At 43.6% G+C, this 24521-nt stretch overlaps 1 protein-coding gene across 3 annotated transcripts in view; it reads left to right on the plus strand.

The window, feature by feature from the left end:
• The first annotated feature begins 9742 nt into the window (after nt 1-9742).
• MOB3A (MOB kinase activator 3A) overlaps nt 9743-24521 on the plus strand; it is a 42042-nt gene continuing 27263 nt past the window's right edge. The window contains exon 1 of one of the 3 annotated variants that reach the window (XM_086947177.1): nt 9743-9858. The gene's annotated coding sequence lies outside the window, so the exon portion shown is untranslated. Of the gene's footprint in view, nt 10141-24521 lie in introns of all 3 variants that reach the window. The other 2 variants (XM_086947175.1, XM_086947176.1) reach the window with 2 other exon arrangements.

The following is a 24521-nucleotide window of genomic DNA, read 5'->3' on the forward strand; positions in this document are numbered from 1 at the left end:
GGTTGAGAGTGATTCTAGCCGCAGAGTTCTGAATGGTCTGCAGCTTTCTGGTGAGTTTTTTTTTGTTGATACTGGCATAGACAGTGTTCCTGTGGTCCCGGGTGCTTGTGACAAGGATGTGCGTGATAGTTTTCCGGGTGCTGTTTGGGATCCATTTGAACATCTTTTTCAACATCGTCATAGTATAGAAGCATGAGGCGGTGAGGATGTTGACTTAAGCGGTCATACAATTTCATTCTTGTTAGTGATCAGCTTTAGACAGTTTGTCTTCATTCAGTGTGTGATTTCAGTCAAGTAGGCTTTGCACTTGATCTGGTTACTGTTCGTCTTGACAGTGAGGGAGAGAATAAGTTGTGTGTGTCGTCAGCGTAGGAGGACATTGATGTTATGAGACCAGATGATGCTGTCTAGAGGAATCATGTTGAATAGGATTGGGCTCATGGAGGATGCTTGCAGAACTTCGCAAATGTGTAAGTCAAGCTGATCTCATCCATGGCAGTGATGAGGGTAGTCACACACCTGCCATACTGACCAGATAAAACAGTATGCGTCCTCTGCAAACTATTGGAGATATAGTACACTTGATGAAGATACCTTAAGTACATCAGCCTAGATCTAAAATTAAAGTATATAAATTTAGGTGCTTGCATAAATATAACAGTAACATATTCACTAATTGCAAAACAGAGAACATAGTATACAGCATCAGAAGGAGTGCATTGGAAAAACCTGCCAGATCAGAAAACTGATTATTCTACACAAAGCCAAAGTAAGATGCCAGCCAATGTAAGCATCTCTTGCTAAACACTTTTCAGAAGTAGGACACTCCGGAAATAATCTCAAATGGAGCATCCATGAGATGTTGTTAGGAACATGGGGTGGGGATCTGGAAATATTAATAAAGAACAAGGAAGAAGTTAAAGATGGTCGAGCTTCATGTTGTTTCTGTTTGCAGAAACTGCTAACCAGAATATGTGTAGTCATTGTCATTCTATTTTATAAGCATTAACAAACTGTAGGGATGAACAATGTGACCAGCACAACAATTCTTTTCTTCTTATTATCTTCTACTTCTAGTGAATGTTTTCCCTTAACATATGGGGACATTTCCTCCACTGAATTACTGACATACCAAGAAGAGTACAGATCCTTGAGATCTACTTCTATTTGGGAAACCCAATGATCGAATTACGACATGGGTAACTGGTGGATTTGACTGCGACAGTCCTGAGGAAGACTGGAGTGACCTTTCGGGGCATAAAGAAAGCGGTCGAAACATGTTGACTCGAGCAGTGGTAGGAGGGAAGTCTTGAGGAACCTCATTTTCTCACTAAGACATTTTCCCATCCTCTTTTATTTTTAATCCTGATAAGGGTACCACAATTGGTTCTAATAAAGTATTTCTTTCTATTGGCACCCCTAATCAGTTTTAACACACGTCCTTACTGCACTAATTTTCGTCGCATTCACATCAGATCCACGAGGTGTTCCTTTGCACATTGTATCACTCATGTATGTTGCTCGTTGTACGTATTTACTGATTATGTTGTACGTCTTGTAACGTGGAATTTATTATTTTTTCCCCCTCCCTAATGCTCCGCCCTGGATGTGGCTACACCAGGGCGTCTGTAGCAGGCCCTATGATGAAGCATGTCACATACTTCGGTATGTGAGTGAGGGCAGTTTTTTCAGACTTGGGAATTTCCCCTTGTAGTGTTGGTGCACTCTATATACCCATTTTGTATGTGATTACAGTTTATTCAGGGGGTTCGGGGTATTGGAGTATAAATTATTTTGGCCCTCTCCCCTTTTGCGTGTTGAATACCAGCACAACAATAACATAAATATAACAACACGTTATTGTAAATAGAGTTTTTCTACTTCTGTAGTACCAAGTACAAATATTCTGAGGTGAATGCTTAAAAAAATAAACAGCTCAACTTAAAGAAGGGTTACAGGTTTTTATTTGTTTTGTAAAACCATATAATGCTCTTGAACATGCCAAAATGTAATCCAATGTTGCATTAAGTTCCCAGAACTCATAAATAAGTTGTTATGTTATTTTTCTGTGCATCTGGGCTAACATTATAAACTGTAGACTTTGAGCATGTATTAACATAAAATATTCCAACTAGAAGCCCAAATTAAGTCAATGTCCAGAACCTCAAAAAACAATTTAGGATGTTTTGGAACAGTGATACTTAAAGTACGGCCCGGAGGCCGCATGTGGCCCTCCTGACCTTTACATGAGGTCCCCTGGTTCAATGAAGCTCTGGGATGCTGTTTACACGACTCCACTAACCTTAAAAAGAGATGTTAAATAAAACAAGCAAGCAATTCTTTACATGTTTATTGAATCTTGCAACAAACATGTAAAATAAGTTAAACTTCAAAAAGTGTCTTTCATTAACCTTCAGAACCATTTCACCTTAGTACATCAGATTGTATTGGTGCATTGAGAAATATTTTTGAAAAGTGATATGTAGTGATGACCAACAGAAGAGAGTCACAAGTGGAGGATTAATAACAGCGTTTATTCATAGAATCAAGTCAGAAGATCAAGACCCCAGCCACAGCTGGCTAGCATCAACGGCCAGGCAAGTTTCTGTCACGGCGCTCGCCTTGGAACGCTGTCTGCAGTGACATTCGAAGTGATGTCACTGCAGAGCGTTCCAAGGTGGAGCAGAGGGCAGGGGTGACACATGCGGTGGCTGTCCAGGCGGAATGGAAGATACCACACATCCCCCTACCCTACAATCTTTAAGAACATGCATTACTCGAAACAGGAAACTAACACAGTAAGAAACTACTTGGTGAAAACTAACACAGTAAGAAACTACTTGGTGACATATTGGTCCAGATGTTTAGGGCGACTAACAACCCTCTGGCTACTTCTGCCTGAAGCATGGGGTTCCCCTCTACACACCCTCGCGGGCAGGTTGTCCCCCCTCCGAGTCGGCTCTTCTCTCGTGACTTCTTCATCAATGACCTCAGGAGGGAGGTGATACTTCACCACTCTTCCTAGGTTCCATATCTTCCCCTCCTGGGTTTTTACTGCGTTCTTGAACAGTTTTACAATCTTTGTAGGTTTTGTAAACTCAGACCAATGCGCCCTGCCTGTAGGTGCTCTGATTTTTATTGTGTCTCCTACCTTGAACCCTACCTCTTTCACCGAGTGTAGCCTGTCAAACCTGTCTTTCCTCTCTATCATGGCTTTGTGCTGCCTGTCCAACCCTTGTACTTCTCTAGCATGCCTTGTCCACCCCTTCTGCCACCCCATCCAACCTGGTGAAAGTCTTGTGTTGGGCCTCCTTGCTCTGAGTAGTTCGAAGGGGGTGATCCCCGTTGTTTGGTGGGGGGTCAGGCGGTAGGCTTCTAGACGTCTTCTCACCTCCTCTTTCCAGTTCAACCCGTTGGTTCATGCAAGTTGGATGCTTTCTTTGAGCGTTTTATTGAATCGTTCAACCATTCCGTTGGTCTCGGGGTGGTACAGTGTGCAACGTTTGTGCTCAATCCCATTGTTCTCGAGGAAGTCCCCCATCTCTTTTGAACAAAGCTGTACCCGATTATCCGTCAGGAGACTACTGGGCAGACCTTCCCGGAGAAAAAGTTCTTGTAGGAATTCAATGACTACTTTGGTGGTTATTTCTGACACAATCTTCACCACTGGCCACCTGGAATACAGGTCTACAAGCACAAGGATGTAGGGTGTACGAAGTTCACCTGTGAGAGGCCCTATTATGTCCAAAGCCACCTCTTCCCAAGGCCCTACAGGTGGTGGTCTGCATTGCAAGGGAGGTGTGTGTTGCTTAAGGACTTTATCACTCGTGGTGCATGATATACAGTCCCTGACTTTTCTCTCAATCATACTGTCCATGCTAGGCCACCAGTAGTCTTCCCGCATCCTCTGCTTGGTTTTGGTGATTCCCATGTGTCCCTCGTGGGCGAGATTGGTTAGATACTCCCTTAACGCACTGGGAGGGATCAGTCTTGTTCCACGGAACAGGCACTCATCGGAGATAGATAGTTCATCCTTGATCATCCAGAACGACCTTAAAGCGTCTTCCTATTTGTCTCTGTGATTCCAATTTCCCTTTACTTTCTCATACACCTTCATCAACAGGTCATCATTTCTCAGGGCTTCTTTCCATTTCTCCTCACCCACGGCTCCTTGGGTGATTACACACACCTTTTCTGCCAGTGTCTCGTCCTTGTCTTCTCGTTCTCTTCACCTACTTGTTCTTCATTCTCTTGCCCCACAAGGCGCAAGAGGCAGTCAGCAGCCAATTCCTTGCCCCAGGAACATATTCAACGTCAAACGTATACTCCTGAAGATTCACCACCCAACGTCTGTTTCTACTTGAGATCGCGTCCAACCATTTTTTGTTGAAGACCTCAACCAGGGGTTTATGATCCGTCCTCAGATTGAACTTTGCACCCCAGAGGAAGTCCTGGAATGTGTTCACTGCCCAGTATACTGCTAAGGCCTCCTTCTCCATTACTGAGTAGTTCACCTCGGACTTCTTGAGCGATCTTGACGCGAAGGCTACCGTCTCCTCTCCACATGCGCACATCTGGGTAAGGACCGCCGCGAGTCCCTTTGAACTCGCATCTGTCGTTACAACTGTCTTCCTATTCGGTATGAACGCCTTGAGGCTAGGGGCTTCTGCCAGGGCTTTCTTCACCTCATCAAACTCCCTCTGACATTCATCATTCCACTCGTATTGTACATCTCTTTTGAGTAATTGGCGTATGGCGTAGGTCCTGCTTGGAAAATTCTGCACAAATTTGCTGTAAAATTCCAGCATGCCCATAAATGATTTGATTTCCTCCTTGTTTTTCGGTGGGGCCAATCAGATTATGGTGTTCTGGAGCTCAACTTTAGGCTGAATGCCTCTTGACGTTATTTTGTGTCCCAGAAAATCGAGCTCCTTGCACTTAATCTTGCATTTTTCTCTTTTTACCGTTAAGCCCTGTTCCTTGAACCTCGCCAGCACTTGTCTCAATCTGTTGTCGTGTTGTCTGTTGTCTCCACCAAGATAAGCACCTCGTCTTGGTAGCACAACACACCAGGGATGCCGCTAAGGATGTTGCCCATCAGTCTTTGAAATACCGATGCAGCCGAGACCAAGCCGAACGGCATCCTCTTGAATTTGAAGGCCCCCATGGGTGACACAAACGCCGTGAGCTCCTGGGAATCCTCATGGAGTTTGATCTGGAAATAGGCGGAGGTTAAATCCAACGTCGAGAACACTTTTGCTCCTTCCAATCTGCTCATCATTTGGGTGATGTTGGGTAGCGGGAACTTGTCTACCACGACCTCTTTATTCAGTGCCCTGAGGTCTATGCATAAACGGACCGAGTTATCCTTTTTCCTTGCTGCGACGATCGGCGCCAGCCACTCCGTTGCTTCCACAGGTTCAATCACCCCTAGGTTGCACAGTTTCTCAAGTTCCGCTCTGACTGCTTCTTGTATGGATATTGGTAGGTTTCTCACCTTTGGTACCACTGGCACAGCATGCTCCTTCAACTTTATCTTGTGGGAGTAATTTTTGAGGCACCCTAGTTCCCCACTGAACACCTCCTTGAATAATTCTTCAATGCTACTAGACGTCTCCTCTATTTCCTGCACTAAGATTTGTGGTGTTTTGTTGGGGTTGAGGTACACGCCCAGTTCCTTCTGTGCCAGCCAACCTAGTATGTTATCCCCTTCCAGTGATACGTATACCTTTGAGACTGTTAATCTGTCTCTGTACCCCACTGTGCCCCAGAAGTAACCTTTCATATAGATGGGTTGATTCCCATACCCCCCTGGCCTGACATCCATTTTGTTCAACTTTATTTTACCTTTGCTCACCCTTTCAAATTCCTTGGCATTGATGATTGTGATTTTAGAACATGAGTCAAACAACGCTTCTAACCCAGTCTCCTCGATCGTAATACTGTCTTTGGGATAGCTAACTTGTCCTCCCTTAACTTGCAAGACAATCTCATCACACACACTTGTAGCTCTTTCTTTCCCCTGCTTCTTGTATCCTTGACCACTCCTGCAGTACTGTCTGAAGTGTCCTTTCCTACCACACTTACTGCACGTGTACTTCAGCGCAGGGCAATTTTTGTTGTTTGCCATGTGTCCTTGCTTGCCACATCTATAGCAGTTACCTTTAAAGTTCCACCCCCCTTTGTTCTCCGTCTGTTCTTTCTGCACCTTCTTTTGCTTTTTAACTGCTAGCACTCCTTCGCCTTTCGTCACCACTTCACTCACCTTGACCTTATTCTCACTGACCTTATTCTCGCTGTCTTGCTTTATCTTGTTCACACACTGTATCATGTGTTCGACCTGCTTGGCTACTATAAGCACCTCTCTTAGGGGGGGGGGGTCATCTTTTATCCATAATTCCTCCCGCACACGTTCTGTCCTACATGTCAGTACAAACTGGTCTCTGATCCTCTCCTCACACGTGCCTCCAAACTTGCATGTGGCAGCTAATTTACGAAGCTCTGATACAAAATCTTCTATAGATTCCCCTTCCTTCTGACCTCTCTTCCCAAAATGGTACCGTTCCATAATGGTGCTAGTCTTGGGGAGGTAATGCAGGTCAAGTTTTTTCAGACTAACTTCAAATTCATTCAAACCCCTGGCCTCCTGCGCACCCAGCTCCGGGAGATGTTCTAACACTTCCTCCACTTCTGCCCCCATGTAGTACGACAACAATGCTACTTTCCTTTCTAGACCCAAGTTGGGCCCACACACAGTTGCGTAATTCAGGAAGACTTTCTTCCATTTATTCCACTTAATAGCGGGTTCTCCAGGGTTTGCTAAAAAGAAAGGTGGGGGCGTCACGTTTTGCATGCTTGCCTAACTATAACTTGCGTGTAAAGGTTGCAGACCCAGCAACCCGTGGACCTAGAGACAGCAAAACTCTTAACCTCAAAGGATCAGAATTTACAATAAAAACAGAGAGTAGAGCAAAACTCCATAATCTTGAAAAACACAGTTCTCGCATACAATTGAGGATTAGTGAGGCTTAGTTTGGCAGTCCACAAGGTGGCGCTTTATCACCCTTAGTTTCACCACGAATGTCTTTCCTTAATGTAAAGAATGTTCCTGCTGATCCCTTACTAATGTTCCTTTGCCTGTCAGTTTAAAAGCGCTAACGGCAAGAAGGGAACCCTATTCCACCCTCTTCAGGCTGAGATCACTTTAGTTCATCCGCGGCAGAAGAGTGACTAATTTCTTCACCAACGTGTTCCTTTTATCCACACTATGACCCTGCAAATTCCAGCTGTATAATCCTGACCCCTGTCCACTGCACAGTTCGCTGGATATATTCGAGTACTTCTTGTTGCGCCTCAAACTCTTCACGGATCCTTAGCTGACACCGCTCTGCACACTAGCAGGCGCACCACCCCTATCACTTTCCTCCGACAATCGTCTCTCTGCAGCACCGCCGTTTCTCAGAGGTGGTTCTCCTGACACACTTCAGCCACTCAGTGACAATGTTTTCTTCACTCGCCAGCGTATCGCCACAGTCTTTTCACCAATCCTTCGCTGACTCCGCTCTGCACGCTCGCAGGCGTCCCACTGCTGCCACTTTCCTCCGACAAGCTTCTCTCTGCAGCACCGCCGTTTTTCTAACGTGATTCTCCGGCCCTTTTTTAGACACTCAGTTGCTCTGTTCTTCCTATTAGCCAGCGCACCTTATATGCGGTCCACTCCAGGCTCCTGCCTCACAGCATCTTCCTGGTTTTCACAGACTTTTCACTCCCGAACATAATCGCAGACACTCCTACGCACCTTCCGTTTATGTCAAAAATTCAGTCCGCTCCTCTCTTCCCAGACACTACATTGGCGCTTTGTTACTCCACTCACCGTAGGAGTAGTTTCCGTCTGCTTCTTGTTAATACCCTCACACCAGGCAGTTCAGGTCTCTCGCTCAGTTTTTCCGACACCTTCGCCCAAGTCTGCTTACTTTTCTTTCTTCCTTTATTATGCTGCACTCCGAGTGTGTTGGGGTCCGTCTTCAATTCTCCTTCCCTAGTTGTCCTCGTCGCCAGTGTAGTGATGACCAACGGCCAGGCAAGTTTCTGTCATGGCGCTCACCTTGGAACGCTGTCTGCAGTGACATTCGAAGTGATGTCACCGCAGCGCGTTCCAAGGTGGCGCAGAGGGCAGGGGTGACATATGCGGTGGCAGTCCAGGCGGAATGGAAGATACCGCATGATAGTTTTCAAACATGAATTTAGAAACATTCATGTTTCCATCCACCCTGACAGCAATGCCAGTCGTCAACTAAGAGGCAAGTCGGTTATGTGCGCCCTTTGGGCAGTCTGGGTTGCTATAATACAGAAACAAGAATATGAAGGTGGGTGACCCAATAAACCCTTGCGAGCTTGGGCTAAGATATAGTATAAGCAAAATTGCTTGCAAGGGTTTTTTTGTGTATTTAAACTTATTTAGAAACAGGAGATTGATCAAACTTGACTGGCAGAAATTTTGAGATCAATTTAAATTAATTAAAAACCTGTTTTTCATCTGATTCAACACTCACTAGATTGGCAAAGTGGTAACAACTCACTGTAGTAAAATGCTACACGGGAAGTTTTGTTGTGTTATAACTCAAAAAGAGTGGACTACAACGCAAGTGGATTTCAAAGAACAATTCATCTATGTCTTGTCCACTTGTACATTGTTGATTATTCTTTACTGCTTTTTAGAAATTGTACCCCATGAAATGAAAATTTGATATAGAAAACTTTTTTCATAAAAACTACTTCCCGTGTAGCATTTTAGTACAGTGAGTTGTTACCACTTTGCCAATCTAGTGAGTGTTGAATCAGATGAAAAACAGTTTTTTTAATTAATTTAAGTTGATCTCAAAATTTCTGCCAGTCAAGTTTGATCAATCTCCTGTTTCTAAATAAGTTTAAATACACAAAAAAAACCCTTGCAAGCAATTTTGCATATACTAGAATACAGAAACAACATTATGGTTTAGTAAATCAAACACGGATGGTTTTGTACAACACAAGTCCTGAAGTCTTGTATTTTGAGGTCTTTTATATGTGATAATAAAGTAAAAGGAGGGAAAATTATATTTAAAATTTGGCTCGTATCACACCGTTCGATCAGGTGTGGAAGCTGGGATTGATACAAATTTTCTGGTTTAACATTGTGCAATTCAGCCACTAGAAATAAATGCTTCGCCTCCCCTGCACCCCCTTATCTCTCCCTGCCCCCTCGACAGCCCCCCTACTGGCTTCAATGTGGCCCTCGGTCACGTCACAGACCAAACATTTTTGCCCCTGGGAAAATTTTTGCGAATACCCATGTTTTGGAACATGCTACCCCTTGTCAGTAGTTGAAGAGTCCATCGTTTTTAAGTAGATTCACTTGGCGAAAGGTGCATGGTTTATAAACAAAAGAGAGAACCAATAAAAGCTTACCAAACTCCGCAAGCCATATTGGAAGGTAGGATACATTTTCTTGCACATCACGGACACTTTGAGTTGTATTGAGAAGAAGATGTTTTACTATGCACAGATCCTTTTCTGGTTAGACAGCAAGGCGCATCATGTGTCTGTTCACATGGCACTGTCTTGAAATTTGCACTTTCCATTCATAAAGCATGTGATGGAGGGCGCCAGGGTTACATCGTGACACCCCCTGGAGGCGACACTAAAGGGATGCGAACAAAACGCGCTGCGGACCCTTTAAGAAGAAAAAGGCGGGTCCATTTTCCGAAGAGGAAGCCGGGCACATTCTTATCGCCGAAGCCCCTGGACCAAAAGTAGAAGAGGACCGTGGAGAAAAAAAAAAGAGAAATTCCCGGTGTTGAAACCCCCTCGTCGCCGAAGGTCTGAGAGGTGTTTTTGTCCTTCTCTTTCTCACTACACCGGAAAGACTCGGTCGCTCTTTGCGAGCCGCCGAAAACTCGCTGAAAAGGGGAAGTTAGAAGGGACGGGGCTTTGGCTGACAGAGAAGAGGACCGACGTTGAGGAGTAAAGTGCGCCACTGCCCGCCCCGGCGCGCGGTCCGAGGGGCGCGAGATCACCCGGCGCGAGCCCAGGAGTCTCAGGTGAGCGCGCGCGCCCCCCATCAAGAGGCTGCGGGCGGAGTGAGCGCGAGGACCCCTGCGGGTGAGCGCGCGCGCCAGAGGCCATCAGGCGCTGGCGGCGGCCGGGGTCGAGGCTTGAGACGCATTGGCCCCTGCTGCCGCAATGGGGCACAGATCTCGGCGCAGCGAGAAGTTGTGTGTCAGTTGAGCCACGGGGAATTGTAACAAGTGTCTTGTGATGAAATCGTTCACAACAAGTGGCGAGCCTGGGCCTCGGAGGCGAGAGGAGTTCAGCACATCTTCAGTTTCATTAAAGCGTCACTCGCAGTATTAGATGTTAAAAGTGGGGGCACACAAGATCACTTTAAATTGTGTTTTGCCGAAGAGTTTAATTTTTAAAAGATGTATAAGGCATTTTAGAGTGAGGTTTCTGCGTCTCTCTTAGAACCTCTTGTGTACACTGTAACTCATCAGTCATGCACCATCAATGTCCGTTCCTACTCGCTTTGTTGCTGCCTGTCGTTTTACATTTTTCATTTGAAACACTTCGCAACCGTTTTCGGCATCTAAATATGAGGCATAAAAACCACGGCAGGGAAAGGGTTCATTAAATTTCTCATGTTCTGCTGTTAGTGAAACATATTGTTCTACTCTAGCCCACTGCATTCCAGTGACAACAAATAATCTGTACCATGCTTGAACACTTGGCGTAATTGCTGTTTTGTGTATAGTATTTTAATCGAATTTGTAATAAGTTTCCGCGTGACAATAGGATTTAGGTAGTTAATTTCTCGGGCACACCCCAGAACAAGGTATAACATGGTTCGTGCCATTTCCTGGTTTAAACATTGTTAGTATTTCCTTTCGGACTTTGAATAGCAAACAAGGCCCTTGGCGTGCAGGTTTTAGAATGCCAGTTTCTGTTAGCGATTTAAAAAGCTAAAGGTTTTCATTATTGCATGTTGTATTTGTAAGCACAGGTTCTCCGTAGAGGGGCAACTTTTACAAGAGCTAATCGGGAAGGTTAAAAAGATAGTTTTTTGACTATTGCGAAATGAACAGATGTGTAGTTCTCCCATGATAATATTCAATACCCTGACCAAAATATATTGAACTATTTTTGCGCTTAGGAACGGAGTGTACTTCTAATTTCAGTACATTCTGGGTTTACATAATAGAGGAAGTAGAGTTTGTTCATATCTCTGTAACAATTGGTCGGTTTGTCATTCTTTCAAAAACAGGTTTTATGTGCTTTTGCCCAGTTTTTGATGAAAGCATTTTGGGCACATATGCAGAAATTTAGAAAGTTACACCCGTTTTTAAGGATAAGAAGAATATTTGTTCGAAGAGATTCGGTTATTCTGTACCATTGCTTCAACCAGATGGATCATCTTGTTGGAGGGAATATGGTAGTTAGTATTGTGATTTCAGTCGCCTTCCAGTATTTCCCTTGCATGTCACAACGCGTGTTCCCTGCATGTGCCACTTTTAGGCGCATTTTTCTTGTAACTCATAAAGGAACAACCGTGTATGGATCATAGATTTGTTAGCATGAAGGGGAATGCACTGGTTGAGCAGCTGGAACCTGACAGCAGCGGCTTGGCGATGATGAGGATGGCTATTTTACTCAAGAGTCACATTTCACGTCGAAATTCCTCTTAGAGGATGTCATCATAACTGGCTGATGGAGTCAGTCAGTTGCTATGGCAGAGGACGTGTAGTAGTAAATTAGTTCAGCAGGAGAAGGTGAACATGAGGGAGGATATGGCCAACCTCTGTTTCTTGGCTGATAAATACTCAGTTTCTGGATTGGAGTTCAGGCACCAGAATGCAGAGCTGATGGGTGCCACTGGTAAAGGGGAGATTGGAGAGCAAATGGGGAGAATCCAGTGGAGGGGATGCTGCTGTAATAAAATGACAGTGCCTAAGACTTCGCCTTGGTGGATGCCTATTGGCTTCAACGTGAGTAGGGACTTTAAGGAACACTGGATGACCGAAGGAATGGTTTGATATGAAAAACTATTGAATGGTGCACCAGTGAAACCTTGGGAGGAGAAAACACTCGAGTATGGTTGAGTGGGTGATCAGGTCTAATGCTGCAAGGAGAATATGAATTATATAGGCTGTACTGGATGGTGAGAGATCGGTTTTCGAGTGCATGGTGTGTCGAGATTAGAATCTGTAAATGTCACTAAAGCAGTTTCGCTAAAGCGCATGGACAAAAACGTGAGTCTCAATCCTTTGATGACAAAAAATAACATCTTTGGAATTGAACTATATGGGTCCACTTTACCCACAAACTGTTCTGGACCGCACAAATAATAATAATTAATGTGAAAATATGTTAATGGGTTGCATATGGGTATTTCTATGGACTGCGCTTCACCATTTGTCCTTCTGCCAAAACTTTTCTTGCCAAAGCAAAGGGTGGGTGTAATGAAAGTAGTAGTTTCCAGTTCTTTCCTTCCCAGAAATGATGCTGGAGATGTTTATCTCAATGTGACTGGCGGCACTCGTGGCTATGGGCATTTTTTTTGTAGCTAAATTTCGATTGTGGCTCAATAGCCTCAGTCGACCGACTGGCTGTCTTAACTTTTGTTATAACCTGACTGTCCCTGGTCATTGTTCGTGTGTGTAATTTCTTACAGATCTCGTTCCCCGCAGTTATTATTACCCCCCCCCCCCCCCCCTGTACTCTACTGAGGCCAAATATTTTGGAACATTTACGTTAGAAATCATTTGGTGTTGTTTTTATGTACTGCTTAAATGCAATAATTGCTTATGCCAGGGAACTCCTCTTGCTCCTCAGTAATATGTAGCAAAACACATCATGCATTAGGTACCGGCCACCTCCCCCTCTAAATAACACCATTTTTTTTTATTTTTGATTATCAACGTTTTTTGTTAATAATGTCTCCTTCTCTATGGGATAGTCTGGGGACAAGTTCATCTCAAAGGATTTACCCATGCTTTCCTCCCCACTGGTTTACTATGTAACATTTATAGTGTAACACAATAGTTTCTGCTCAAAGTTCTGTTAATTTGTCCATTTCCTCCACTGTCTATGTTCTCTTGCTAACTGACACAGGTTTCTTTCAATGACAAGCTATAACATGAGGCGGGTCATGAAATCCTACTCAAATAATAACAGACTTACTGTTGGCCCAACACGCGTAGAGCCGCAGGGCAAGGAAGGCAGCAAGACAGTGGTACACTCCTTTTTGACCTGACTGGGATCTGAACACAGCAAGTTGCTACCCTGTTTTTGAATGCACATAATCTACTGAAAATAAAAACCACATTACAAAGGCCAGGGAGTGCCTTTCAAGGGTTTGAGTGCTGCACCTTGCACAAATTTTAAGTTAGTCACTGGACACAACATAGCTAGAATATACTTAATCAGTTCTGAATGGAATTTGTTGCCGTTTTCATTTATATGGTTTTGTTTCACTTCCTGTTTAGTCAGACGTTGAAAAACAACAGAAGCTTGGGTGGTACTGACATGCTGTTGAAGAAAAGCGTAATTACATTTGTTGACTGAACGCTTCACATTTCAGCACTGATGGTTGGTTTGTAGTTATTGCTGGTGGTAAAGAGTTTTGTAAACGCCTACACTCATTAGTTGGACCTGGGCAGTACAAAATTAGGTGAAGTAATATAGAAGTTTCCCACGACTATGTAAACTAGAAAACAAACTAGCACGCTCATTGGTTGATGTCATCAATGATGTCATAGAACATGTCATGAGTGATGTAATATGTGAGGTCATAAGTGCATGTTGGGAGTGCAAGTTATAGTTAGTTCTGCTAACCATAACTGGTGAATTTCTGTGAGGTTTTTTTTTGTTGATAACATTAATGTTGTCACCGACATTTACCTAACTATAATGTTACTTTACCCAGTTTTTTTTTCTTCAATGAATTTCTATTTTTTTCTTTCACATGGAAGTAATATTTTATTACCATGCTTAAAGTCAACCCCATTTTGTGCTTAGCCTTTGGCTGTGCATGGCATGGGGTTGGCTGCAGGGCCTGATTTTCAGCTAGACTTTGCATCCAAATACCCAGCAGGCAGCCAACCAACCCCAACGCTTCCATGGCCTTTGCTGTGTGCAGCATAAGGTTGGCCTTCAGGCCCTGGTGACTCCATCAGGGGTAAAATATAAGGGGGGGGTGTAGCTCCACATCCCAAGCCTTATTAGGCCCTGGGGACTCCATCCTCTGGGCCCTGCATTTAATATAGGTTGGTGTCATGGTGCCCACCCAGGGCATCCACCATACACTTGGGGGGGCAGGGAAGCTCCATGGCCCCTGCGGGCTCCCCGAATGCAGCCAGAGCTGGCATTGCTCCCATCCCACAGGGAGCAGCTATTTATGCTGCTACCTCCAGGCGGGAGCAATCTCTTGATATGCAGAAAAATAGGTGAAAATTCTGCTCCCTGCCCGCTGGGAGCAGAATTTGTGTTTGCTCCCTCATGGCAGGAGATAAAAAAAATTCTTCCTTCAGGTGTGAGCAAACACAAGTTTCCCTACCCGCGCCAGATATATATATGTTTGTTCAGGGCAGGGAATTAAGTCCCCAAGTCCTGTAATGGCTGCCAACAACATTCTCCTGTTACTGGCAGCAAAACAGAGCACTCACTCCTGTGAGAAGTTAACTGCCCCAGGGGAAAAAGCTCTTTGGGCCAATCAGTACGCTCTATTTTTTCAAAATTGAGTTTGAGGGAGTCTCAAACCCAGCCATTCAGAATCAATATTTTTTTAACCTTCATTTCTCAAAAACGACCGAACAGATTTACACCATTTCACAAAAAGCACAATCTGGTTTAATTTTGCTCAGCAGTTTTTGCTGTGGCCCTTCAGGTTGCCCACTATGTTGATGTTGGGACTGCTAAGACCAGAGACCATTGCGGTAATAGCCAATGAGGCGGAAGTACCTGTCCAGAGGGGCGGAACTTTTTATTAATTAAAGCAGGTGTTTCCCTTACATCGTTTTGCTGCTGTTTTGTGAAGTGTGGCTCGTGATCAAGGAGATGTTCCGAAACGCCTAGAGCCCTTGAAGCCGAATGCAAATGAGAGTGCTACAAGATGCTGTTGACCTCCCAGTACGGGGTGTGCTACCGTGCGGGCTCCTCATAGTGGGCAACCTGAAGTGTTGGATATATATATATATATATATATATATATATATCTCCATCCATCCACCCACCCACAATTTGCTTCAAAGCAGGATACGCACTCAAGGAGTTACAACCAAAAAGAGTTTATTCCTGGTTACACGCTATGCGTTTCGACACCACTTGTGTCTTGATCACACGTGTGATCAAGACACAAGTGGTGTCGAAACGCGTAGCGTGTAACCAGGAATAAACTCTTTTTGGTTGTAATTCCTTGAGTGCGCATCTTGCTTTGAAGCAAATTGTGGATATATATAATATATATATATATATATATATATATATATATATATATATATATTACCCAAGACGTCTCCTCCAGCAGAAAGAAACAGGCAGCACACGGGGCACGTGGAACATCAACCTTTTATTTTCTGTTCAGACCATGGGCATGACGCGTTTCGGGGGTTTTTCCTTTATCAAATGCCCCCCTGGTCGAGTTGTCTCTGTTGCCTGCAGTTCCACAAAGTTAAATTCAATTGTCCATCCCACCTTCTGAAGTAGTGTGGGTTGCCTGACAAACATGGCATGGAGTCGCCTCTGCCTTTGGTAGTTAACTGCATTTCCCAGCATGCAGCAGTGTAAGCATGCCGGCGGCGATACCAATTACCGGCTCGATTTTCTTGGTGGGTCAACAGCCGGTGTACCATGTCGTCTGGCGGGAGCTGTGGCAATTGTTCTGGGCAGAGGTGATGACTTCCATATGCCTCTCCCCCTTCCTCGCACTTCAGACTGTCCTGGAAATATATATATATGTGTGTATATACACATACATATATATACATATATATGTGTGTGTGTATATAGATGTGTGTGTATGTGAGAAGCAGTTGCAGCCCATATTGGTGTCGTCGCTCTGTTGTTGGCGTGGTGCGAGTTTTCTATGACTGGGCTAGTCGTTAAAATATTGCTCAAAATTCCCTGCAGGGAAATGAAAACGCACTCTCTTGTCTTGTTTGGTTTATAGCGGTTTATTCAACAACCAGTACCCAACGCGTTTCGCTTCTTGCAAAGCTTGTTCACGGGATGTTGAGCCAGTTACTAAGTCCTCCTTTTAACACAGAAGCTCATGTGACTTCCTGTGTTGGCGGTAGATGCATGCTGGTTCATGTAGTCTCCACTACATCCTCTCCACCAGCAAGCTCAATTCATTGTTCTTATAAAGTTTAAAGAAAGGGAAGGGGGGGAAGAGTGCATCTTTTGGTATGCAGATGATGTTGATTGCTCTTTAGTGAGTTTTTTATGTCCTTTGTCTCTCTTGTCAGACGGTTTGGTCGACGATCTGGTGTCACATGGTGCAGTTCGCAGTTTGTGTTTCGTCAGCAGTGTAAACACAGATTTGTTTGTTTGTGTTTTGTGGTTGTTGCCCTCTAGTGGGCAAGACTGAAGTGCTGTGTTCCTGGGTTCCACTTTCTGATTCTTCTTGCAACAATATTAGAGGTGTACGTTAAGTTCTTCTGTCAGATTTAATCCTCTGGGTTCCAGGGTCCTGAAGTTGATATGTTTCGACTCTTTCCTTCTCAGGTTTTTTTGGCGGTCCCCACCTCTCTGTCTGTGGAATTTGTTCTATGGCGCAAAATTTGAGTGATTCCCAGTTGCTGTCATGGAATTGTTTCATGTGTTTTGCCACTGCGTTGGAGCGATCTCTATTGGTTGTCGCCCTTGTGTGTTCTTCTTTGCTTCGAAGGTTGTGCTCCCTATGTATTTTTTGTGGCAGGGGCATTCAATGAGATACACCACATATGAGCTTTTGCACGTGAGATGTTGAGGTATTGTCCATTTTGTGCCTCTTCTGATTTCTATTTCTTTCATTGGTTTTGCAATTTGACATACTTTGCAGTGTCCATCACCACCCCCTTTTCTGAATCATTTTTCCACCATAAGCGTGGAAGGGTATACTCGGATGTGAGTCCCTTGCTCATTGCACCATCCGGATTCAAGCAAGCCGGGCCGAAGACGGCTGTAATGCCAGAAACCGGTCCCCGGAAGCTTGTTTCCTTCCCAGTATAAGAATTGGCTTGGTAGTTTGGTCTGCCCTGTTCCCATGATGCACTGGGCCAGGGACAGACTAATTTGCATGTAGCCATGTTCTGAGCTGGGATGGTGCAGTGAGCTAAAAAACGGTGATGGATCAAGCCCTGATCTGTTGACTGGGTATGACTGGGTATGAGTGTTCTGTTTAATTCAGATACTCTGTCCATCACCACCCCCTTTTCTGAATACTTTGCAGTGTCTGCATGGGAAGAAGCCTTTTCATTGTAGCCAATCATTCTTCGGTGTTGCTTTGTAATGGCTGTTCACTAGTCGGTCTCCCAGGTTCCTTGCCCGTCTGTATGTTCTGTTCGGGTGATCACCTATAATTTGCGCCAGAGTTGGATCAGTTTTCAAAATTGGCCAGTGTTTCTGTATGATTTTGAACAGTTTGTTGTTTTCGGCACTGTGGGTGGTTATTAGTCGGATCACATCATTGTTTGTTTGTCCATTTGTTTTGTGCAAAATTTCTTTGCGAGCCTGTGTCAGTACCCTGTTCAAGCTTTGTTCTCCCACCTTGATTGGATATCCCCTTGCTTTGAATCTTTTGGTTGCATTTCTGCTATGTAGTTGAAATTCTTCGTTGTCTGAACAGTTTAGTCTGAAGCGTAAAAATTCTCCGTATGGAATGCTCCATTTAAGTTTTATGTCGTGAAAACTGCCACCATGGAGAATGGCATTCGTGGCTGTTTGTTTCCGATGTAAGGTGGTTTGTATGGTTCCATTTCTGATATAGATTTCTGTAACCTACAATGTTACCCTTTCTGGGCTGATTTCCCATGTAAATTTCAAGTTCGTGGTGGTATTATTTAGTTTGTCAAAGTACATTAAAAATTCTTCCTTTGTGCCATTCCAAATTATTAGCAGATCATCATGAATCAAAGCCACAAGATGACTTTCTCATGCCATTGGTAATTGTTGGTATGCCACGCCAGATGTTGTTCGAACCATCCCATGGTCAGGTTAGCGTAGTTCGGTGAGAATGAGAAGCCCATGGCACAGCCTTTTGTTTGTTTGTATACTTTTTTGTTGAACAAGAAGATGTTTTGGTTCAAGCACAAGGAGATCATTTCGTTTACCATTTCGTTATGATCTTTGTACTGGATGTTTAGTTTAGCCAGATAGAATTTGCAGGCTTGTATCCCTACTTGATGTTCTATGTTAGTGTACAATGACACTACGTCCATTGTGATCAGTTGATAATTTGGCGACCATTTGACAGTTTCAAGTTTTTTCAATAAGTCTGTCGTGTCCTTAAGATAGGAAGGTAGTTTTTTTTACCAATGGGGCCAGAAACTGATCAATGTAGTTCGATATGGGCTCCATGAGTGAGTTTTTAGCTGATACTATCGGCCTCCTTGGTGATTTTTGTTTGTCTTTATGCACCTTCGGAAGGTGGTAGAAGGTTGGTGACTAAGGACATTAAAAACTCACTAAAGAGCAATCAGCATCATCTGCATACCAAAAGATGCACTCTCTTCCCCCCCCCCCCCCCCCCCTCCCTTTCTTTAAACTTTATAAGGACAAAGAATTGAGCTTGCTGGTGGAGAGGATGTAGTGGAGACTACATCAACCAGCATGCATCTACCGCCAACACAGGAAGTCACATGAGCTTCTGTGTTAAAAGGAGGACTTAGTAACCTGCTCAACATCCCGTGAACAAGCTTTGCAAGAAGCGACAACGCGCTGGGTACTGGTTGTTGAATAAACAGCTGTAAACCAAACTATAGGAGAGAGTGCATATATATATATATATATATATATATATATATATATATATATATATATATTCAAGTGTAATATAAGCAGTTTATTACACAACGCGTTTCAGCATAGAAGCCTTGTTCACGTGCTTCTATGCTGAAACGCGTTGTGTAATAAACTGCTTATATTACACTCTGGATTCGCTTGTCTGATTACCTGAGAGCGCAACGTTAACCTGGTTTCCTTTGAATACTGAATTACCGGACTGCTTCGCCGGCATTTGCGCCAACTCCCATGGGTCCCAGCACCCCGGAAGAAGCGTTTCTCTTGTCTTTTATTTATATTTATATATATATATATATATATATATATATATATATATATATATATATATATATATATATATATATATACATACAATATACACACATGCATATATATGCTTTTAGACAATACTTAGTTTGATACAATATGTGCTTTTATTAAAAAATCACCCACAAACAAAATGAGCATTGGCCATTGTAGGCCTATTGGCTTTCCCACTGCATGTTTTAATATAGAATTTTAGGACTTTTATGGAATTTCAATCTTTCTTACATTGGACTGGAAGAACCAGTGTACCTGTGGTCTATCTATTTATTTGTCGAGATGACTTAAAGCTTTAGTACTTAAGCAGCTTAAAAAAGGTAGACCACAGGCCTATTTTCCCTATATAACGTACAGCTGCAGCGCTTTGATACTGCCAGATTGTGGTGATGAGCAGTATGAGGAACATCTCTTCAATGTGCCCGTTTCCTGTCCTCTCTTCAGTCGTGGTAGGAAGTCACATGGAAATGAGTCGGCTGACAGTTTTTTAAGCTGAGGCATATGTGCCTTTGTGACAGGAAGTCTCAATTTTTTTCATTGATTAGAAATGGATGACTCGCTCCTCAATGCTACGCTTGCTGTCATTCCAACAAGACTTCATCTCAGTGTAAATTTTAAGTTAAGTTGATTCCTGGTATTTTGGGCACTAGTGCCTGGCTTGCAGTGCTTAATTTGTGCCAGTGGTTTCAGATGGTGAGCACAACAAGGGCTTGTATTTCATCTCCAGGCTTTGACTCCGAGCTAGTGAGAGGAAGAAAGAAAAGGATGAAAATAAGAGAAAGATAGAGAAGTATTGAATCACTATGGGAGAAAACGGATGAACACCAAGCTGCAAGAGTGAGAGATATGGTGTAAAGTGGTGGAAGAAAATGGCATGAGGTTGAAATAAGAATAGGCTTTCTTGGTATGCAGCAAACCTGGAATTTGGCGATGCTGGCAGCCCCTAAATGTATATGTGTGTGTGTGTGTGTGTGTGTGTGTGTGTGTGTATATATATATATATATATATATATATATATATATATATATATATAATATAATTTTTATTTTTTATTTTTTTTTTTGCAGAAATTAAACACTGTTGGCCTAGTTCAGTTTCAAAAATGCCTCATATGGCACAATACAATTTCATGTTGGTAAGAGGCTTCACTTCATGATATGCACTTCCTTTGCTTCCGTCGTGAGTTAAGTATTTCGTTTGGCTTCATTAGACAAGCATGGACAAAGCCAGCAGGCCTTGATTTGTATTTATACTTAAAAAGTGGTGTGTGCTTAGGCCAAAAGTGGCATTTTACAAGTAACCCAAGCGTAGGCTCTGCCATTAATCCCTCACTGAGTACAGTGTAATCTCGAACTGCTTACGTCTCTTACCATTTCTGAAAGCTGTGACCTAAATTTGCCTCTGCTGTGTCCAGCGTTACTGCAGGCAGAACAACCAGAAAATAGCCTGGACTACAGTTTATCTGTCCAATGAGAGCTGTGTCACTGATTTTAGTTATGTTTCTGATAATACGTAGAGCTGTGAAATCTGCATGCTATTTGTGGTTTCTAATTAAGTATTGAGAATTGTGTAGATTGGGGGTGTTCTTCAGTGGAGAATGTTACTGAGCGATGTACCCTGTGGAATGACTCTGCTGTTCAGTGGGCTACGTAGAGCTGCTTACCCAGTGGCAAGTTTCAGTTTTTTAGGACTCCGCCTGTGCTGTCTCAAAGAGACATTCTGTTTTCAATTTAGTGGGCTTCAGCCCGCCCATAAGCTTACCGTTTGTTCGCTTCATTGTCGCTCTCGTATCCTTCGTTCCCATTTGTTAATCGAATGAACACATCGTTCCTCATACTGTGTTTGGCCCTCACCCAGAGCATGGACTAAGTACTTCTGCCATCTACTGCTCCCCTTTTAGGAGCTAATTTGTTTTTTACTTGGAGCACTCCACACGAGCGCTTGTGTTTTCATTTGCTCTGTTTTCTCTCACCTGCCCCAATCCTGTGGCTTTTTTTTTCCTTCACAGATCCGCATTCTTATTCACCTCCTCACCAGCCCTCTCGCTGCTTTTGTTCCATTTTATAACTTGCTTGCAGTGTTTCATTATTTTTAAAAAAAATAAATGAAATAGAAACCATTTCGAAATGTAGCTAGGCATTTAAAATGACGCTTCACAAGGCATGTTGTTTGTCAGGTCAGGTGCTATCCACATGTTTATTTTTATTTTTTACTTTAGTTTCATTTTCACTCTCCAAGGTCACCCACTGCACCCCTCTCATGTAAACATAAGTGCCAGCTTCTGGCAGATGAGTTTCAACAGAGCACATTGCAGCTCAAGCAGGCCAAACAGGTCTTCTGTTGGGGGCTGTGCATGGGCCCGGGAATCTGCCAGGCCAAGGAGCAGCTATGGGAGCTGGGCTCAGGCAACCAACTGCTCGGGCACTTTGTTTCATTTTCTTTAAGAGCTACTCCTTGTGTGCTTTTGCCCAAATATTTGATTTCACCAAAACCTTTTTCTTCATTTTCACGCATGAAAGCACTTTCTAATATGTGAGTTCAGAATACAGTGCAGGGTAGGTCATATCGCTTTTTTTTACAAAACCTTCAGCCATGCTGAACGGCTGCCGTGCTGCTTTTCAACATGGCTGAAATACATTGACAACACCAATAATAATAATAATAATAATAAAACATTTATTGAGCGCATGGCTGCACAACTGTGTATCCCCGCGCTAATTGCTGAAGAATCTCAACCGAGAATCAAGTCAAAGGGAGAAAGCGAGGCAGAGTTATTGAGGGAACAGGTGGGTTTTCAAATTAGCTCTGAATAGAGTTTCCGATGGTTCCATTCTTAAATGAGTAGGAAGAGCGTTCCAGTGTTTCACTCCTAGATAACGAAAGGAGCGACCACCGATTTTTGCTCTGTGGATGCGGGGGAGTTTGAAAAGGGACATTCCTGAGGACCTCAGGTGTCGGGTAGGGCGGTGTATGGTCATGAGGCTCCTTAAGTAGGTGGGACCCTTGTTGTGGGCTATCCTATGGGCATAGCAGAGGCTCTTGAATTTTATTCTCTCCTTTACGGGGAGCCAGTGCAGTTTGGATAATGCAGTTTTGGCAGAAGTTCTTTTGGGAAGGCCTAATACCAAACGGGCTGCTGCATTTTGTACACATTGCAGCTGGTGTAGATGTTTTTGGTTGATGCCTAGAAGGAGGGCATTCCCGTAGTCCAGGTGCGGTGTAATAAGAGCATGCACGATGGTTTTCCTGGCTTTGATCGGTATCAGGTCAATGATTTTTCTGAGAATTCTTAATGTGCCGATGCATTTTCCAATGATCTTGTTAACTTGGGATTTTCAATAGCTCTTGAATTGCTGAGACCTATTGGCTTTGCTAAAACTCTGCCGTCTAGTAATTGCATTTGCATTGTACATTGGGTTTTATATTACTTTGGCCAGAGCTCAGGCTTACATCCCAGCTGCAAATTGAAATTGCATTTATATGGAGCTTACTACCCCTTACAGATCATTGGAACGGAGAAGCATAGTCTCTTCTGAAGGGCTCAGAATGGACAGTATCTAGGGAGGAAGAGCATCTCATGACCTCGGAAGGAGCATGGCGTGCACGAATAGCGTGAATCCAGTGAGAAATCTTCAGTGGCCACAAAGAGCAAAATTACTGTTCTCCACTCTGGTGGCTGGTGTCTGTTGAGGTTTGATGAAAAGGGACATTCACACATTTATTCAGATTCCCCGGATTGTACAGGCTCTTTGAGCTCAGCAGTGGGTGACAGGAGGACAGGAGTGGGAGGCGAGTATAGAAGCAGTGAGTACCCCATAAATGTTGCATCCTAGAATTACTAGCAAGATGTCTTCCAGCCATTCACTGGTATCCGTCCATTTCTTTGGTCCTGAGGAATAGATTGCAAATCTCGGGACTTGGTTTTATCACAGGGTATTGAGGCTAATCCAGGGACTGCGACCCCGACCTGTACGAATTGGGAGTATGTGGGGTTTGCTTGAAAACAGTCTATTGTGGTGGTAACTTGTGTGCTACTGAAAGCTGCTGCTGCTGCAGGGATGTTTTTGGTTAAGGGGTTAGTGAGAGCTGTGAGCAAAGAAGAGCACACTAAGCCAAAAACATTCTATATACACACACTACAAGAGTTTAAGTGTAAACATCTGATCACGCATAACATCCAACTGGCTTCGGTGTACAGAGCCCTAAAACGGACATCACAGGAGGATAGGAAGAAGGGTGATCTGCCTCACAGTATTCATGCAAACATTTGGGATGTGTGTAATTGAGCAATATTTCTGTTGTCTAAAGGGATATTAAGAGCTATTGTACCAGAGGCTTGTCTGTTTTCAAGAGCTATGTAGCCGACTGCGTGTGGGTTACTATCCTTTTTAGGGTTTAGCAGAGAGCTGCCTAACCCTCGAGAGGAGTTAAACATAATAATGTTGTGAACTGTGCTTTTGCTCCTCCAAGGAAAGCTTAGAATACAGTAATTCTTTTTATTTGCTAATTATAACTAATTTAAGGATTATAGTGAGCAATTGCATCAATAAAATCCACCCCATCATACATTTTCTACAGGTTGTTTTTTTAATGTGCAGACATTTTTGGCTCAATGCAGTATTCAGCGGGCCTTTGTCGGGTCAGAGACGTTGCAGAGTCCAATATCCGCCTCATGCAACACTTCTCGGCCCATCCGCCGACTCTATTTTGTTTCTGTTTTACAGGACGGCGTAGGGCAACACTCCACAGCTTTGCAAGCAGAAATGTGCACATCTTTAAACAATGAACAAGCAGAACTCCTAGACACACAAGCACATGAACGAAAGAAGCCCTGCCCCAGGTCTGTGTGAAGCATGATCCAATGCCCCATTACAGATGCTGGCACTGTTCATTTAACGAAAGACCGACTGCAGTGTAGATCATTCAGATCTTGTGAAACCCTCCCAGATCGCCAGTTCAGATCACAAATATTTACAGGCTGCATTAACAAGAACTAAATATTTTCACCTTAGAGATTACAGTGGTCCACAGCTTAAATGAACATTAGCAAAGTCAGTAGGTCTGGGTTTAATGTGCTAACACATGCAGTGTTCGCACATCGGAGGGAGCCAACAGCAGTCGGAGGGCTATAGTTGTAAAATAGCTCATGCACTTCAATGCAAACCCTAGAGTGGCAATGGAAGGA

This window comes from Lissotriton vulgaris, chromosome 12, assembly GCF_964263255.1.
Source record: "Lissotriton vulgaris chromosome 12, aLisVul1.2, whole genome shotgun sequence".
NCBI classification, from domain to species: domain Eukaryota; kingdom Metazoa; phylum Chordata; class Amphibia; order Caudata; family Salamandridae; genus Lissotriton; species Lissotriton vulgaris.